Genomic DNA, 18,177 nt, shown 5'->3' with positions numbered 1-18,177 from the left:
TTCTAAAACAAGAATTGTTCTTCCAAATCAATCCCGATTCATCCGAAAAACCTAACTCAATCACACATGCAAGTAATAATACATAAAATAAAACTGCTCGAGAACTTAAGCCACCAAACGGGATGCGAATTCTCAAAATTATCAATCAGATCGTTACACCTGATTATTTCGATCCTAACAAGTGGTATAGAAACAAGGTTCAAGCCAGGTTCATCAAGGCAGGTTTAGTTCTAGCCGCAACATATTTGACGATAATCATATTTTTGGTCTGAGAATTTAACATAGAGTGGTATTCACGTCGAGATAAACTTTGTGGTGGAGATTTAGAGATGCACCTGTTGAAAGTTATGTGAAAAAAGTGGATCAGTTTATTTTGTGAGAAAATTTAGGCAAATAAAGAGAATTGTTAGGTGTTTGTCCTAATTTGTTTTACCATATTTAGTTTTCCTATTTCTTGAAGAAAGTGTAACATATTTATCATAATTGATATTTTCTTTTACGAAAAGAAAAAAGGGAAATATATAAGTAACCCCCAACCTATAACCAAAGTTCCACCTAAACACTTTTTCTTTACGAGATTCCTAGTACTCCACTAAACTTTTTTTTCCTTAATTATTTAGACCTTATGTGCTTAGCTGGAGTCGTACGTGAAAACACCGCCCTAGAGCGCGTAGTAAATAAAAGAAAAAGGCTTTAGCCTATACAAAATGGTCACGTGTCAGTTTCAAAGCTGATTTGGAAGAGCTTTTCTTCAAACATAAAACGCTCTTCTTCCCCATTTTACCGGGCATTTTCAAGACTTTTGAAGCTGGTTTTTGAATTCAAATTTTCTTTTGTTTGAAGACGTAAGTGAATTTTGTGTAAATTCCTCCCTTTGATGTCGTTTTTCTGTTAAGGATTTTTTATTTTCTTCCCCAATTTTTGTGTATAAAATCCTAGGGTTAGGAATGGCAAACTTCAAGTTGAAAAAATTGTGCATGGACGAAGATGATCCATTGCTCAATGCTGAAGTGTGATGCAAACATGGTATTTTACTGCAAATGCAAACTTCTTGGTCAGATTGCAATTCCGAAAGACGCTTTTGGTCTTTTCCTTACTATGAGATATGCACTCATGTTCTAATTTGGTCAATTAATTTAAAAAATAATGTTAAATTCAAGTTACTTGAATGGGTCCTTAGTGTATTCTTTAAATATCATGTCACGACTCAATTTCACATATAGGTCGTGATAGCGCTCAACACTACAGTTAGGCAAGCCAATAAATAAATTAAACATATATCAATTATTTTCAGAATAATTTTCAAAGTAATTTTTATTATTTTTCTAGAAATATTAAAGAAATTAGAAAAGATGCCGATTAACTTAAATCCAAGAAAATAATACAATTTCAAATTCTACCAATGTGTGTGCCAAGACTTGATGTTACAAGTGTATGAGCATCTAGTAGATTATACAAAACTCTAAATACTATCTCGAATAAAAATAGACAGAATGAAAATACAAGGAGAGACACTAGTAGCTGCAGAATGGCTCAGAAAGACAGCTCACCACTATGCCTCTCGATAACGTGGGTGTAAGATTATATGTCCTCCACAAGTACCTGCCTCAGGTCCTGCACAAAAAGTATAGCAAGTGTAGTATGAGTACGTAAACAACGTGTACCCAGTAAGTATCAAGCCTAATCTCGAAGTGATAGAGACGAGATGGTCGACTTTGACACTCACTAAGGGTCAACAATAATAAATAGAATAAAATAGAATTTATTTAAATTAGCATGATTCACAGAGTTAACAATAATTTTATTAAATCAGCAGAAATAATTAAATTCTTTCAATTTCAACAACTTCCATACTATTAATTCAATTCACAACCTGCAAATTAAAAACATTGAGATATCGTGTATTTATTATTATTATTAGGCACGATTTCTGCCGAGGTCGTATGACCCGTTCCAGAGTGTCGTGTACACTGCCGAGGGATGTGCGGCGCGATCCATAGATGCATCTATCCTGCTGAGGCGTTTGGCCCGATCCACAAGAAAGGAGGACATTTTCTTATGTACCCTCCGGAAGGAGAGTATATTTATTATAAGTTCAATTCGAGAGGATGAATAATTTTTTTTAATAATTAATTAATTTAAACAGAAAATTTACGCATATGAGATTTCCATCTTTTAATATCTTCCCCAACAAGTCACAATATATATATATATATATATATATATATAATATTAATTAAATAAAGAATACAATTTGCACAAGTAATTCATGCTTTGAGTCCTAAACTACCCGAATTTTAGCATTAATAGTAGCTACACACAGACTCTCATCACCTCGTGCTTACGTAGCCCCCACAATTAGCAACAATTATTTAATTTAGTCTCATATGGGGTAAATTCCTCCTCACAAGATTAGACAAGAGACTTACCTTGTCTCAAAGTCCACTGTCCGATTATCACGTCGTGTTAAATTCACAATTCGATGTCGAAAAATCCGAAGCTATCCAAATATTATACAAATAATTAATACATTTTCAATAATTCGAATTTAGGCTATTAAATAAATTACCCTAACCTAAACAGTAAAATTCTTAAAATTCACCCCGGGCCAACATGCCCGAATTCTGGAAATTTTTGGATGAAAACGTTACCCATAATCTCAAGAACTCAAATATATAATTTCTACCCAATTCCATAACCATTTTCGTGGTTAAAATCTCATTTTTATAAAACTCTAGGTTTTTCATTTAAACCTTAAATTTCTAAAATTTGCTAGTTATAATCTATACATAATCTATGTATTTAACTCAAAGTGTATAGAATTAACTTACCTCAAAGTTGCTAGTTGAAATCCCCTCTCAAAAGCTCTGAAATCGTCCGAAAAATGGAGAAATATCGACAAAAATGGACTGAGCTTCGTCCGTTTTAAGGTTCTGCCCAACAGTGATTTTCGCACCTGCGGAGGGCTACCGCACATGCGGCTTTCGCACATTCAGAAATTCCTCGCAGGTGCGAGCTTAACTTGACTGCCCAGCTCCCCATCTGCGCTCTTCTTCTCGCACCTGCACGTTCGCAGTGCGCCCGAAATTCCGCACCTGCGATGGCAGGCCTCCCCTTCCCTTTCCGCTTCTGTGAATAAATCTCGCATCTGTGAGTGTCGCTCCTGCGAGCTTCTGCCACTCCTGTGGCTGGCCAAGCACAGGTGCGATTCTGACAGTAGCTGGGAGCTTCAGTTTTGGCTCCTAACTTCTAACTTGGTCTGAGCCTCGTCCGATTGACACTCGGGGCCCCCGGGACCCCGCCCGAACATACCAACAAGTTTGGAATCATAAAATAGACTCGCTCGAACTCACGGAACGTGTAAAACAATATCAAATCTAGGAATCATACCCCAAACCAAATTGATTCAAACTTAAGAACTTCAAGTTCTTCAATATACTTCCAATGCGCCGAAGCATACTTAAACTACTCGGAATGACACGAAATTTTGCGTGCAATTCTTAAATCACTATACGAAACTATTCCCAAACTCGAAATTCCAAACGGACTTCAATTACTCAAAAAACTACTCCAAACCAAATTTAAAAAACTTTAAACCTTCAAATAGTTGATTTTCACTATTAAGCGCCAAAACGCTCCCGGGTTTCCAAAACCCGATTCGAACATACGCCCAAGTCCGAAATCATCATATGAACCTATTGGAATCATCAAATCCCGATTCCGGGGTTGTTTTCTCAAAATGTTGACCGAAGTCAAACTTGGCCTTTTAAAGCTAACTTAAGGAACCAAGTATTCCGATTTCAACCCGAACACTTTCAACTCCCGAATCTACCATCCCTGCAAGTTATAAATCATTAAAAGCACATACGGAAAGTTTTATTTTAGGGAACGAGGTTCTAAAAGTAAAAAAGACCGATTGGGTCATTACATTCTCTACCTCTTAAATAAATGTTCGTTCTCGAACGGGCTTAGAATAATACCTGGAGTGCTAAATAAGTGTGGATATTTTCTCCGCATGTCCTCCTCGACCTCCCAAGTCACTTCCTCGACTGGTTGGCCCCTCTACTGGACTTTTACTGCAGAAATCCTCTTGGACCTCAACTGGTAACTGGCTCCTCTTCATAACCCAAACTATTATCTAGCTGAACTGTGCTGAAGTCTAACACATGTGATAGGTCGGCATGATACTTTCAAAGCATAGATACATGGAACACCGGATGAACTCCCGATAGACTGGGAGGCAATGCAAGCTCATAAGCAACCTCCCCAACTCGTCTCAACACCTCAAATGGGCCTATAAACCTTGGGCTCAATTTCCCCCCTTTTCCCAAATCTCATGATTCCTTTCATCGGCGAAACTTTCAAGAGAACTTTTTCACCTACCATAAATGATAAATCACGCGCTTTCTGATCTGCGTAACTTTTCTGTCTGGACTGTGTTGTACGAAGTCTCTCTTGAATCAACTTTACCTTTTCCAAGGCATCCTTCACCAAATCAGTACCATATAATTTAGCCTCATCGGGCTCAAACCATCCAATGGGCGAACGACATCGCCGACCATATAAAGCCTCAAATGGAGCCATCTCGATACTGGATTGGTAAATGTTGTTATAAGCGAACTCGGCCAAAGGCAAGAAACGATCCCAATGACCTCCAAAGTCAATCACACATGCCCTAAGCATATCCTCCAAAATCTGAATTGTCCGCTCTGACTGCCCATCAGTCTGCGGAAGAAAGGCTATGCTGAGTTCTACCCGGGTCCCCAATTCACTCTATACTGCTCTCCAGAAATGTGAAGTAAACTGAGGACCTCTATCTAATATGATGGAAATTGGCACACCATGCAACCGAACTATCTCCTGAATATATATTTGGGCCGACCTCTCTGAAGTATACGTAGTCACAACCGGAATGAAGTGTGCCGACTTGGTCAACTTGTCCACAATGACCCAAACTGCATCAAACTTCTGCAAGGTCCGCGACAACCCAACTACAAAGTCCATAGTGATACGTTCCCATTTTCACTCTAGTATAGTCATCTACTGAAGTAGGCCACCTGGCCTCTGGTGCTCATATTTAACTTGCTGGCAATTCAGACACCTAGCTACATACTCAACTATGTCCTTCTTCATTCGTCTCCACCAATAATGCTACCTCAAATAACAATACATCTTCGTAGCACCTGGATGAATAGAATACCGAGAACTGTGTACCTCTTCTAGGATATTTTTCCTCAGTCCATCCACATTAGGAACACATAGACGATCCTGGAGTCGCAAAACACCATCCGCTCCAATAGTAACTTCCTTGGTACCACCTTGTAGTACCGTTTCTCGAAGAACCATTAAGTGTGGGTCATCATACTGGCGAGCCTTGATATGCTCAATCAGTGAAGACTGGGCCACAACACATGCAAGAACTTGGCTGGGCTTTGAAATATCCAGCCGTACAAGTCTGTTAGCCAAGGACTGAATATCCCAAGCTAATGGCCTTTCCTCTACTGAAATGAAAGCCAAACTACCCATACTCTCCGCCTTTCTACTCAAGGCGTCTGCAACCACATTTGCTTTGCCTGGATGATACAAGATAGTAATATCATAATCTTTTAGTAACTCCAGCCATCTGCGTTGCCTCAAATTTAGGTCCCTCTGCTTGTAAAAATACTGCAAACTGCGATGATCAGCATAAACCTCACAAGACACCCCATAAAGATAATGCCTCCAAATCTTAAGAGCGCGAGGAATCACATCTAACTCCAAATCATGCACCAGATAATTCTTCTCATGGGGCTTAAGCTGGCGTGAAGCATATGCAATAACTCGCCCTTCCTGCATCAATACATAACCCAAACCAACGCGTGAAGCATTGCAATACACTGTATACATCCCCGAACCGGAAGGTAACACTAATACTAGTGCTGTAGTCAGTGCTGTCTTGAGATTTTGAAAGATCACCTCACAATCATCGGACCATTGGAACGGATCACCCTTCTGGGTTAATTTGGTCAAAGGTACTGCAATAGATGAAAAACCTTTCACGAACCGACGATAATAAGCTGCTAAACCCAGAAAACTCTTGATTTCAGTCGCCGAAGTGGGAAAATGCCAATTTTGAACTGCCTCAATACCCTTTCCCGATACAATATGCCCCAAAAATGCTACAGACTCTAGCCAAAACTCACATTTGGAGAACTTAGCATATAGCTTTTGTTCCCGCAATGTCTGAAGCACTACTCTCATATGCTGCTCGTGCTCCTCCTTACCGCACGAGTAGATCAAGATGTCATCAATGAAGACAATGACAAACGAATCAATATATGGCCTGAATACCCTGTTCATCAGATCCATAAACGCTGCCGGGGCGTTAGTCAAACCGAAGGACATCACCAGAAACTCATAATAACCATATCTAGTCCGAAAAGCAGTCTTCAGAACATCCGAATCCTGAATCTTCAACTGATGGTACCCCGACCTTAAGTCGATCTTAGAGAACACCCTAGAACCCTGCAACTGGTCAAATAGATCATCAATACACGGCAACAGATACTTGTTCTTAATAGTGACTTTGTTCAGTTGGCGATAATCAACACACATCCGCAGTGTTCCATCCTTCTTCTTCACAAATAATACCGGTGCACCCCAAGGCGATACACTCGGTCTGACGAACCCTTTGGCTAGTAACTCTTCAAGTTGTTTTTTCAATTCTTTCAATTCTTTCGGAGCCATACGATACAGTGGGATAGATATAGGTTGGGTATCTGGAGCCAAGTCGATACAGAAATCAATATCACGATCAGGTGGCATACCTGGAAGATTTGAAGGAAATACATCGGAGAACTCCCGAACTACAGGCACTGAATCAATAGCCGGAGTATCTGCAGTAGTATCCCGAACATAGGCTAGATAAGCTAAATAACCCTTCTCAACCATGTGTTGAGCCTTTATAAAATAAATAACTTGATTAAATGAACTAACATACGAACCCTTCCACTCCACTTAGGCAATGCTGGAATAACCAAGGTAACAGTCTTGGCATGACAATCTAGAATAGCATGATATGGAGATAACCAGTCCATGCCCAGAATAATTTCAAAGTCGGTCATCTCAAGTAGTAGAAGATCTGCTCTAGTTTCATAACCAAAGAATGTAATAGTACAAGACCGGTAGATCCGATTCATAATAACAGAATCGCCCACAGGAGTGGACACATAAATAGGAGTACTCAAGGACTCCCAAGAAACACCCAGAAATGGAGCAAATAGAGATGACACATATGAATACGTAGATCTTGGATCAAATAATACTGAGTCATCTTTGCCGCAAAAATAAATAATACCTGTAATCACAGCATCTGAGGCCTATACATCTGGTCTGGCCGGAAAAGCATAGAAATGAGCTGGAACGCGAACTGGATGGACTCCACCTGACTGACCTCCACCTCTAGGACGACCCCTGCCTATATGTCCTCCACCTCTTGGTGGTCGGACGACTGGTAGAGAAACTGGTTCGGTAATCATAGGCTGCTGACCCTGTTGCACTAGTTTACCCCGAAGCCTGGGGCAGAATCTCCGTATGTGACTTGGATCCCCGCACTCGTAACAACTCTTCGGTGCGATGAGCTGCTGACTAAGTGTCTGGCCCTGGGGACCTGAATACCCACTGGAAGGACCCTGAATAACTGGTGGGCGATAAGAACTATCTAGTATAACACTGAGATAAGGTCACACTGGCGCACCTCGAGGAGGCGATGGTGCTGGATATGGGGGCCTGCTGGACTGCCCTCTCACGAACTGACCTCTGACCCCAGACGGAGAACCTCTAAACTCTTCAGAATACCTGAACCGCTTATCTCTCATAACCTGCTCTCGGCTCCACTGACGTACACCCTCAATCCTACGGGCTATCTCCACGACTAGCTCATAAGAAGTACCTATCTCAACCTCTCGAGAATGTCAGTATTTAAACCCGCAACAAACCTCCACACTCTCTCCGCCTCAGTAGGGAGCATCATAAGTGCATGGCGAGATAACTCAGAGAACCTCGCCTCATAATCGGTCATTGACATCCGACCCTGCTGGAGCAGCTCAAACTTAAACTTCAACTCTTCCCTCTGAGAGGGTGGAATATACCTATCCAGGAAAATACGGGTGAACCTGTCCCAAGTCATGGAAGGAGAATCTGCTGGTCTGCTAAGAACATAAGACTTCCATAATCTACGGGCCCTGCCTTCTAGCTAAAAAGTAGCAAAGTCAACCCCATGAGACTCCAATATCCTCATGTCGCTCACCCCCAAAGACAGGAGGATGTAGTCTAGTCCATCTGTCCAATAGTTTCTACGGATCAATAGCTACAGCTGGCCTGGGCTTAGGTGTAGCTGCTGCCACTGGCTGGGCTCCACCCACGGGTAGTGCACCCTGGGTCTGATATACAACAGCTGCCTGTCCATGAGACTCTGCGGTAGGGGTATGTGCTCCCCCACCCGCCTGAGATGTGGCTGGGTCTACCAAAAATAAACCGGCCTGAGTCATAGTGTCCATGAACAGCAACATACAACCCATAACATCCTGGAATCCCGGTGCATATGTGAAATCCACTGGAATTGGCTCTGTCACAGGAACCTCACCCTATTCCTCAACAATGGGATTCTCTGCTGGACCCACTGGTGGCATAACTGGAACAGTCCTGGGACGTCCTCGTTCTCTACCATGGGCTGGATCCCTCCCTCGGCCTCTACCTTGACCTCTAGCAACTGGGGGAGTAGCTCTTCCCTGGTCTGGAACCTCATTAGAGCGCGTTCTCACCATCTGTGAGAGAATAAGAGAATGATATTTAGTACTACATCAATTGCACGATGGAATATGAAGAAAGGTAGTTTCCTAACACCCTATAGCCTCTCGAAGATAAGTACAGACATCTTCGTACCGATCCGCAAGACTCTATTATGCCTGCTCATAACTTGTGAGACCTACGTGAACCTAGTGCTCTGATACCATGTTCTCACGACCCAATTTTACCTATAGGTCGTGATGGCACCCAACACTACAGCTAGGCAAGCCAACAAATAAATTAAACATATATCAATTATTTTCAGAATAATTTTCTAAGTAATTTATATTTTTTTTCTAGCAATATTAAAGAAATTAGAAAAGATACCGATTAACTTAAATTCAAGAAAATAATATAATTCTAAATTCTATTAATATGTGTGCCAAGACCTAGTGTCACAAGTGTATGAGCATCTAGTAGATTATACAAAACTCTAAATACTGTCTGGAATAAAAATAGACAGAATGAAAATACAAGGAGAGACACTGGTAGCTGCAAAACGGCTCAGAAAGGCAGCTCACCACTACGCCTCTGGATAACGTGGGTGTAAGATGATAGGTCCTCCACTAGTACCTGCCTCAGGTCCTGCACAAAAAGTGCAACAAGTGTAGTATGAGTACGTAAACAACATGTACCCAGTAAGTATCAAGCCTAATCTCGAAGTGGTAGAGACGAGATGGTCGACTTTGATACTCACTAAGGGTCAACAATAATAAATAGAATAAAATAGAATTTATTTAAATCAGCATGATTCAGAAGGTTAACAATAATTTTATTAAATCAACAGAAATAATTAAATTCTTTCAATTTCAACAACTTCCATTCTATTAATTAAATTCACAAGCTGCAAATTAAAAACATCGAGATATCGTGTATTTATTATTATTATTAGGCACGATTTCTGCCGAGGTCGTACGGTCCGTTCCAGAGTGTCTTGTACACTGCCGAGGGACGTGCGACGCGATCCATAGATGCATCTATCCTGCTGAGGCATTCGGCCTGATCCACAAGAAAGGAGGACATTTTCTTATGTACCTCTGGAAGTAGAGTATATTTATTATAAGTTCAATTCGAGAGGATGAACAATTTTTTTAATAATTAATTAATTTAAACAAACAATTTAAGCATATGAAATTTTCATATTTTAATATCTTCCCTAACAAGTCACAATATATATATAAAACTTATTTAATTTAATTAAAAAATATAATTTGCACAAGTAATTCATGCTTTGAGTCCTAAACTACCCGAACTTTAGTATTAATAGTAGCTACGCACGGACTCTCATCACCTCGTGCGTACGTAGCCCTAACAATTAGCAATAATTATTTAATTTAGTCTCCTATGGGGTGAATTCCTCCTCATAAGTTTAGACAAGAGACTTACCTTGTCTCAAAGTCCACTTTCCGATTACTACATCACGTTAAATTCACAATTCGGTGCCGAAAAATCCGAAGCAATCCAAATATTATACAAAATAATTAATATATGTTCAATAATTCGAATTTAGGTTATTAAATAAATTACCCTAACCAAAATAGTAAAATTTCTAAAATTCACCCCGAGCCCACGTGCCCGGATTCTGAAAATTTTTGGATGAAAACGTTACCCATAATCTTAAGAACTCAAATATATAATTTCTACCCAATTCCATAACCATTTTCGTGGTTAAAATCTCGTTTTTATAAAAATCTAGGTTTTTCATCAAAACCTTTGATTTCTAAGATTTACTAGTTATAATCTACCCATAATCTATGTATTTAGCTCAAAGTGTATAGAATTAACTTATCTCAAAGTTTCTAGTTGAAATCCCCTCTCACGGAACGTGTAAAATAACATCAAATCTAGGAATCATACCCCAAACCAAATTGATTCAAACTTAAGAACTTCAAGTTCTTCAATTTACTTCCAATGCGCCGAAACATACTTAAACTACTCGGAATGACACGAAATTTTGCGTGCAAGTCTTAAATTACTATACAGAACTATTCCCAAACTCGAAATTCGAAACGGACTTCAATTACTCAAAAACCTATTCCAAACCAAATTTAAAGAACTTTAAACCTTCAAATAGTTGATTTTTACTATTAAGCGCCAAAACGCTCCAGGTAATCCAAAACCCGATTCGAACATACGCCCAAGTCCAAAATCATCATACGAACCTATTGGAACCGTTAAATCTCGATTTCGGGGTGGTTTTCTCAAAATGTTTATCGAAGTCAAACTTGGCCTTTTAAGGCTAACTTAATGAACCAAGTGTTCCGATTTCAACCCGAACACTTCCAAATCCCGAATCAACCATCTCCGTAAGTCATAAATTATTAAAAATACATATGAAAAGTTTTATTTTAGGAAACGGAGTTTTAAAAATTAAAATAACCGGTTGGATCATTACATATCAGGCCACAAATTGTAAGTTTTCAGATGGAGAGACAAGGAAATAGTTGATGAAAGTTCAGAGTTTATTTCTTCCAAGAATGGTTAACAAAATAAGAGAGTTAGAAGAATATTACGAGCGTCTTAAGCTGCATTTGGATGAGCTTGAATATTCAAAAATGAATGTTGATTCGAAAGAGAAGACTATGAAGGAAAAAAATCGAAGGAACTGGTGTAAAAAATTCATTTGGTGTATTATGATTTGTGTAGTTGTTGTGTATGTTAGCAACTTAATCGAAGTTGGCAACTTGAAGCAAAATCAAATGGAGTTGCCATAGTAGTTGGTTGTTGTTGTAATAGAACATCAGTTTGATCGTTGTAATGCAACCTCGTTGATGTCAGATAGGCTAAGTTAGATGTGGTTTGGTTGTCTACTTAATTTTGGTATTGTAATGTAACATCATTTTGGTGTAGCTCATAATTGTTTTGTTGACAACTCTGTTCTTGTTGCTGTTTGAGAAAATTTTGGCAAAAAAGAAGCCTCTCGGCAGTGAAGTTAGCACACTGCCCATGACTTCACAACATCCAAACCGATCGCATATGTAGAAAATGACTTTGACTCCAAATCAATTCAGTAGGAACACATAACAACATAACAAGCTGTTTTTCAGTACCATTTCATACACATAATAATACATTAGTTTCCAACAACAAAAATAATGGTACATTTGAATAACATATTTTATATTTCTAACAACAGTTGAGATAGTAGCTTCATATGAAAATTCCAACAACTTGATAAGAATAAAAACACCATTCCAAATAGAACTAAAAATAGTAGGGCCCTATCAACACTATAATTTCCATAGTTCTTGGGGCTGTGAACCAGCAATCCTTGATTTTTTTCTTGTCACGACCAAAAATCCAACTAGTCGTGATGACACCTAACCCAACCCGTCAGGTAAGCCAATTAACAACTATCCAATTTAATGAGATTTATTAATAAAATAAATGATAATACAACTGCTTTTATACAATAATTTTTCAAGGACTGGTAGTACAAATCATGAGCTTCTATGATATAGAGTTTACAAAGCTGATTTAAAATAAAATACACCATCTGAAATATACATGAACAGATCTGAAATACTAAAGCTACCAAGATCAAGAGGCAACTATGACTGGAATGCATGTACATATTCAGATCCATCTCCCGCCGTACGCAGCTACATCAACATCCAACATCTTCACGCAAGGTGCAAAAGTGTAGTATGAGTACAACCGATGCCATGTACTAAATAAGTAATAAACTTAACCTTAGGTTGAAAGTAGTGACGAGCTGGGACAAATGTCAGAGTCCAACTCCAATAACCAACAACAGTTCATAACAATATAATAATAATGGTGCAAGAAATAACTAAGCTGGTTCACAGTTACTAAAACTAGGCATGCTTTTCAAGTATAATAATAGATCCCAAATCTTTCACCAAAAACCTAAAAAATATGTGAATAAGTTTGAAAACTGTGATTTTTCAAAAAACCTTTCAACAATAAATAAGGTGTTTCATTTTCAGATAGCATGAGAAAAATACATCTCTATGCCTACATGTCAATATACGAGTGAAATTATGAATGTCACCAAAACCGGGTAGCATGAGGAAATACATCTCTATGCCTGTATTTCAAGTACGCATGTCAAATGCAATGCATCTCAATGATGAACTCACGTACTCACACTCTCAGAGTACTCAATCTCACTGTACTGTACGGGTTAGGTCCAGCCCAGGGAAAATCCATCCCTCGATATAAATTTATGGGACAATTCCATGCCTAGGGAACTCCACCCCAAATGTGAATATACAGGGAATCCATGCCCAAGGAACTCCATCCCAAATATTATATCCAATGCGCTCACTGTGGGGGTGTAAACTCCAGAAGGGCTCCTTCAGCCTAAGCGCTATAATAAGCTTATGCCCGGGTTTGCATTTGGATATTTCTAGAAGGATTCGGCACTAATTGGCGAAAGTTAGAAATTTGAAGAATTGAAAAGTTCATAAGTTTGACCGGTAGATGACTTTAATAATATGGGGTTCGGATTGTAGTTTTAGAAATTGGAATAGGTTCGTTATGTCATTTGGCACTTGCGTAAAAAATTTGAGTTCATTCAAGGTTGATTCGATATGTTTCAGCGTGAGTTTTGGAAGTTGTAAGTTCAAAGTTTATTTAAGTTTGAATTGAAGTATGATTTGTCGTTTCGATGTTGTTATGCAGGATTTGGGGCCTCGAGTAGGTTCGCGTTATGTTATAGGATTTGTTGGTATATTCGTATGGGGTCCCGAGTAGCTCGGAGGAGTTTCGGACGAGGTTCGAATCGTTTGGATCAATTTTGTTAAGGCTGGTTTTTAGCAGTCCTAGTGTGATCGCACCTGCAGAATGTTGGGCGAAGGTGCGACATTGTACAAGCGAGGCAGTGGCTACAGAAGCGGCATGGCAGGACCTCAGCAGTGTCGCAGGTGCGAGGTTATTTTCCGCACCTGCGCAATCGCAAACGCGGTGCTGGGAACGCGGAGGTGATGGTAGCGCACAAGCGCATTTTTGACCTACTCGAGGCCCCAAATCCCGCATAACAACATAGAAACGACAAATCACACCTCAATTCGAAATTAAATGAACTTTCAACTTCCAAAACTCACGCCGAACCATATTGAATAAACCTAGAATGAACTCAAATTTTCCACACAAGTCCCAAATGACATAATGAAGCTATTCTAATTCGCGGAACCATAATCCGAACCCGATATCATCAAAGTTAACTCCCGATCAAACTTATGAACTTTCCAAGCCTTCAAATTTCCAACTTTCGCCAATTAGTGTCGAATCCTTCAAGAAATATCCAAATGCAAATCCGGGCATAAGCTTATTATAGTGCTTGGGATGAAGGAGTTGACCATCAAAACTTCGTTCCGGGATCAAATTCACAAAAGTCAAACTTGGTCAACTCTTCCAAGTTAAAGCTTAAATCATGGAATTCCTTTTTCTAAATTGATTATGATTAACCTGAAAACTAAAACCGACGATTCACACAAGTCATAATAAATCATACGGAGATACTCATGCCCTCAAACTGCCGAGCAAAGTGCAGATGCTCAAAACGACCAGTCGGGTCATTATATTTTTAATCTCTTGAAGCCTTCTTGTTGTGATTGCTTGTTTTCCTTTCCACTTCAGTCCACTTAATGGTTTGAAATCAATATCACTAGTTACATTAGTTGATCTTGTTATCATTATTGATCTAGTAGATACTATTCTACTACTTGGAAGCCAAGGCTATACCAAAAAATAGTTTAATTAGATTATGATACATTAAGATAATAGAAGAACTGATTGCATCAACACTTACATTAAATGCTGTGAAGCCATTCTCAGCCTGAATGCATGATATGATATGCAATGAATGAATATGATTGAGGACGAAATTACAATTTAAACAAATAATTCGACAACAAAAATAACCTCAGTGGGTCCCAATAATACCAGCATTTGCCTAAGCATGATTTCTAACATTATTGATCTAGTAGATACTATTCTACTACTTGGCAGCTGAGGCTATACCAAAAAATAGTTTAATTAGTTTATGATACATTAAGATAATAACATAACTGATTGCATCAATACTTACATTAAAAGTTGTGAAGCCATTCTCATCCTGAATGCATGATATGATATGAAATGAATGAATATGACTGAGTAGGAAATTATAATTTTAAAAAAATAATTCGACAATAGAAATGACCTAAGTGGGTCCTAATAATACCAGCATTTTCCTAAGCATGATTTCTAACATGAGTCATAACTCTGTTTCTCTAACACATGAAAATACATGGAAAAATACAAGTTAATTAACTACACAACTCTACGAAATTGACTGAGTCTTAATTTCTACGGTGCACACCCACACGCGCGTCATCTACCGTGTGCGTCACCTCCAAACAAATCACATAACATGTATAATTAGGGTTCATACCCTCAGCTCTAAGTTTAGAAGTGTTACTTACCTCGAACAAGTAAAATCCAACACCAAGCAAGCCAAACGATGCTCCAAAACTGCCATCCCGCGCTTACCGACCTCCGAGCTACTCGAAACTAGCCAAAAGCAACGCAAATACATCAAATAATGCCAAAGGAAATAAACCCAATCGATAAAGGTCGAATAAGTAATCAAAGACCTAAAATCAACCCAAACATTCAACCCGAGCCCACGCCTCGGAACTCGACGAAACTTAAAAAATCCGATAACCCATTCAAGTATGAGTCCAATCATACTAGTTTCACCCAAATCAGACTCCGAATCGATGTTCAAAATTCAAAAACTCACTCTATGAAACTTTAGGCTAAAACCCTCAATTTCTCTTTAAAAATTCATAATCAATTACCAAAAATGAAGATAGAATCACGAAATATAATCAAAACTGAGTATAAAACACTTACCCCAATCCTTATGATGAATTTTGCTTCCAAAATCACTTAAATCCGAGCTCCCCAACTCAAAATGTGAATAAAATAGCCAAACCCTCGATATATAGCTTATGCCCATGCATCTTCGCTTGTGAGGACAAATTAGCCGCTTCTGCGACAGCACCTCCGCTTCTGCGGAATCAGCTGAGAACTCGATACTTGCACCTGCGGAGAGAATATCCGCTTCTGCGCCATCGCATGTGCGAGCCATCATCCGCACCTGCGCAAGACCTCGCTCCTACGCTCCATCCCTTCGCAACTGCGCATCCGCACATTCGCCCCATATCTCTGCTTCTGCGATCTTCCTCACACAGCTCTCACTTCGCTTCTGCGACTCCTTTGTCACATCTGCGACTATAGCACATGCAAAAAACCAGCCGCATGTGCGATCACACCAGATCCTTCCACAAGCAGCCTTAGCCAAAATTAATCCAAACGATCCGAACCTCGTCCGAAACTCTTTCGAACCACTCGGGACCTAGTCCGAGTATACCAACTAGTCCAATAACATAACGCAAACCTACTCGAGGCCTCAAATCACGCATAAAAATATCGAAACGACGAATCGCACCTCGAATAAAAATTAATGAACTTTGAACTTTCAACTTTCAAAACGCGCGCCGAAACATATCGAATCAATCCGGAATGAACTCAAATTTTGTACACAAGTCCCATATGACATAACGAAGCTATTCCAATTTTCGGAACCACAATCCGACTCCGATATCATCAAAGTCAACTACCGGTCAAACTTATGAATTTTCCAAATCTTAAAATTTCCAACTTTCGCCAATTAGTGTCGAATCCTTATAGGAACATCAAAATGCAAACCCGAGCATACGCCCTAGTCCAAAATCACCATCCGAACCTAATAGAGCCATCAAAACTCTGTTGTGGGGTCAAATTCACAAAAGTCAAACTTGGTCAACTCTCCTAACTTAAAGCTTCAACGATGAAATTTATTCTTCCAAATCAAACTCTAAATTACCTTAAAACCAAAATCGGCGATGCACACCAATCATAATACAACATACATAGATACTCATTCCTCTAAATTATCGAGCGAAGTGCAAATGCTCAAAACGACCGGTTAGGTCGTTACATCCTCCCTCACTTAAACATACGTTTGTCCTCGAACCTGCCGAGAGTCGTTCCAAAGCCATCAAATCGCCATGTAATTTTACTATGCACATACCCGGGGGTGATCCCACGTCACCCTATTCCATATAGGTCTGACAACATAACATAACAGAAGATCATTACTTCAACCTTAGTCCGTAAACCACAAAATCCGATTTCCAACATCCGAAATTTCCTGCAAGACCCGAACCTCGCATCTACACACTTTATAAGTCTGAACAAGCTGCATCAAGTCGTAACCATACCCCAAGACAAAATTACATGATATACCATATAACTCAATACTCATAGCAATAACTTCCGATCACAGTAGCTGCTCAAACAAACCCGGTACTCGTAATAAACCTCATATCAAATAAAACCTCGCTCTAAAACCTTCGTACAATGCCGATGATGCAATAAACATGCAAAAACTCATAAACACTCATTAGATCAACAAGCCATGGATCTCCCTATCCCTCGACAAGAACTATAGCCAATTTCTAACCCAATCAACGATATTGTCCTTACAAATATATCGCAATGAATTCTGATAGCACCCATTCTAGGTCCGAAGACCTCCGCTTATGAAATACAAGTTACTCTACTGACACACCACAACAATACTACACAGAGCCACAAATCGTGCAATTTGTACACCAATACGCAACAATTCAAATGTACTCAATCATGGAAAATGACTCGAATGAGAGAACTGTCCCGCAAGTTCAACAAGTACCACCACAATGCAATGCTAAGAACCTATCACACATATTAGAACCAAAACACACGAATATATCACAAAGTATCATATCCCATCATAACCCCACTGCAATATGTGACCCATCCAAACACCGATCCATTATGAAATACCTCGAGCCCTAATGCTCAAAATCAACAACCATAGGCAATTCGACACCAAGTACACAAGTGCATGACCATAACCAAGGAGAAGCAAACAACACAATATACCACAGCCTAGAAAGACCATAACCAAGGCGCAATCAACCATTTCACACCCTAATAACAATCTCGCTCAAATCCCGCTACAAGACCCAAACAGAACCGCACCATGTGTGGTTATAATCAACAAATCACAACCCCTCGTAGCATAGAAGAGTAACACATATATCATCAACTCTACCGAATGACACATCCCTCGACAATAATAGTATGGAATCAACCAATCCGACATGGTGTACAATACACATCCTCATTGGGCCTGCCAATGAGCCCCAAATTTACTTTGATCACCCACAAATAGATACATAACCCTCCTAAAGTCCACAATGACTGAACCATAACACATACTATCATCTGGCTAGCTTTGGTCACATTTTC

At 39.4% G+C, this 18,177-nt stretch overlaps 1 long non-coding RNA gene across 1 annotated transcript; it reads right to left on the bottom strand.

Annotated features, from left to right (window-relative positions):
- Positions 1–12,257: 12,257 nt before the first annotated feature.
- On the bottom strand, positions 12,258–15,338 carry LOC138903745 (uncharacterized). The gene is made up of 2 exons (XR_011413131.1): positions 15,258–15,338; positions 12,258–12,447 (listed from the first exon to the last, which is right to left on the bottom strand). It is a non-coding gene; the product is annotated as an uncharacterized lncRNA (long non-coding RNA).
- Positions 15,339–18,177: the final 2,839 nt, after the last annotated feature.

This window comes from Nicotiana tomentosiformis, chromosome 12, assembly GCF_000390325.3.
Source record: "Nicotiana tomentosiformis chromosome 12, ASM39032v3, whole genome shotgun sequence".
Taxonomy (NCBI): Eukaryota; Viridiplantae; Streptophyta; class Magnoliopsida; order Solanales; family Solanaceae; genus Nicotiana; species Nicotiana tomentosiformis.
Note: the sequence above shows the minus strand (reverse complement) of the source record. Positions and strands in the feature narration are given on the sequence as shown.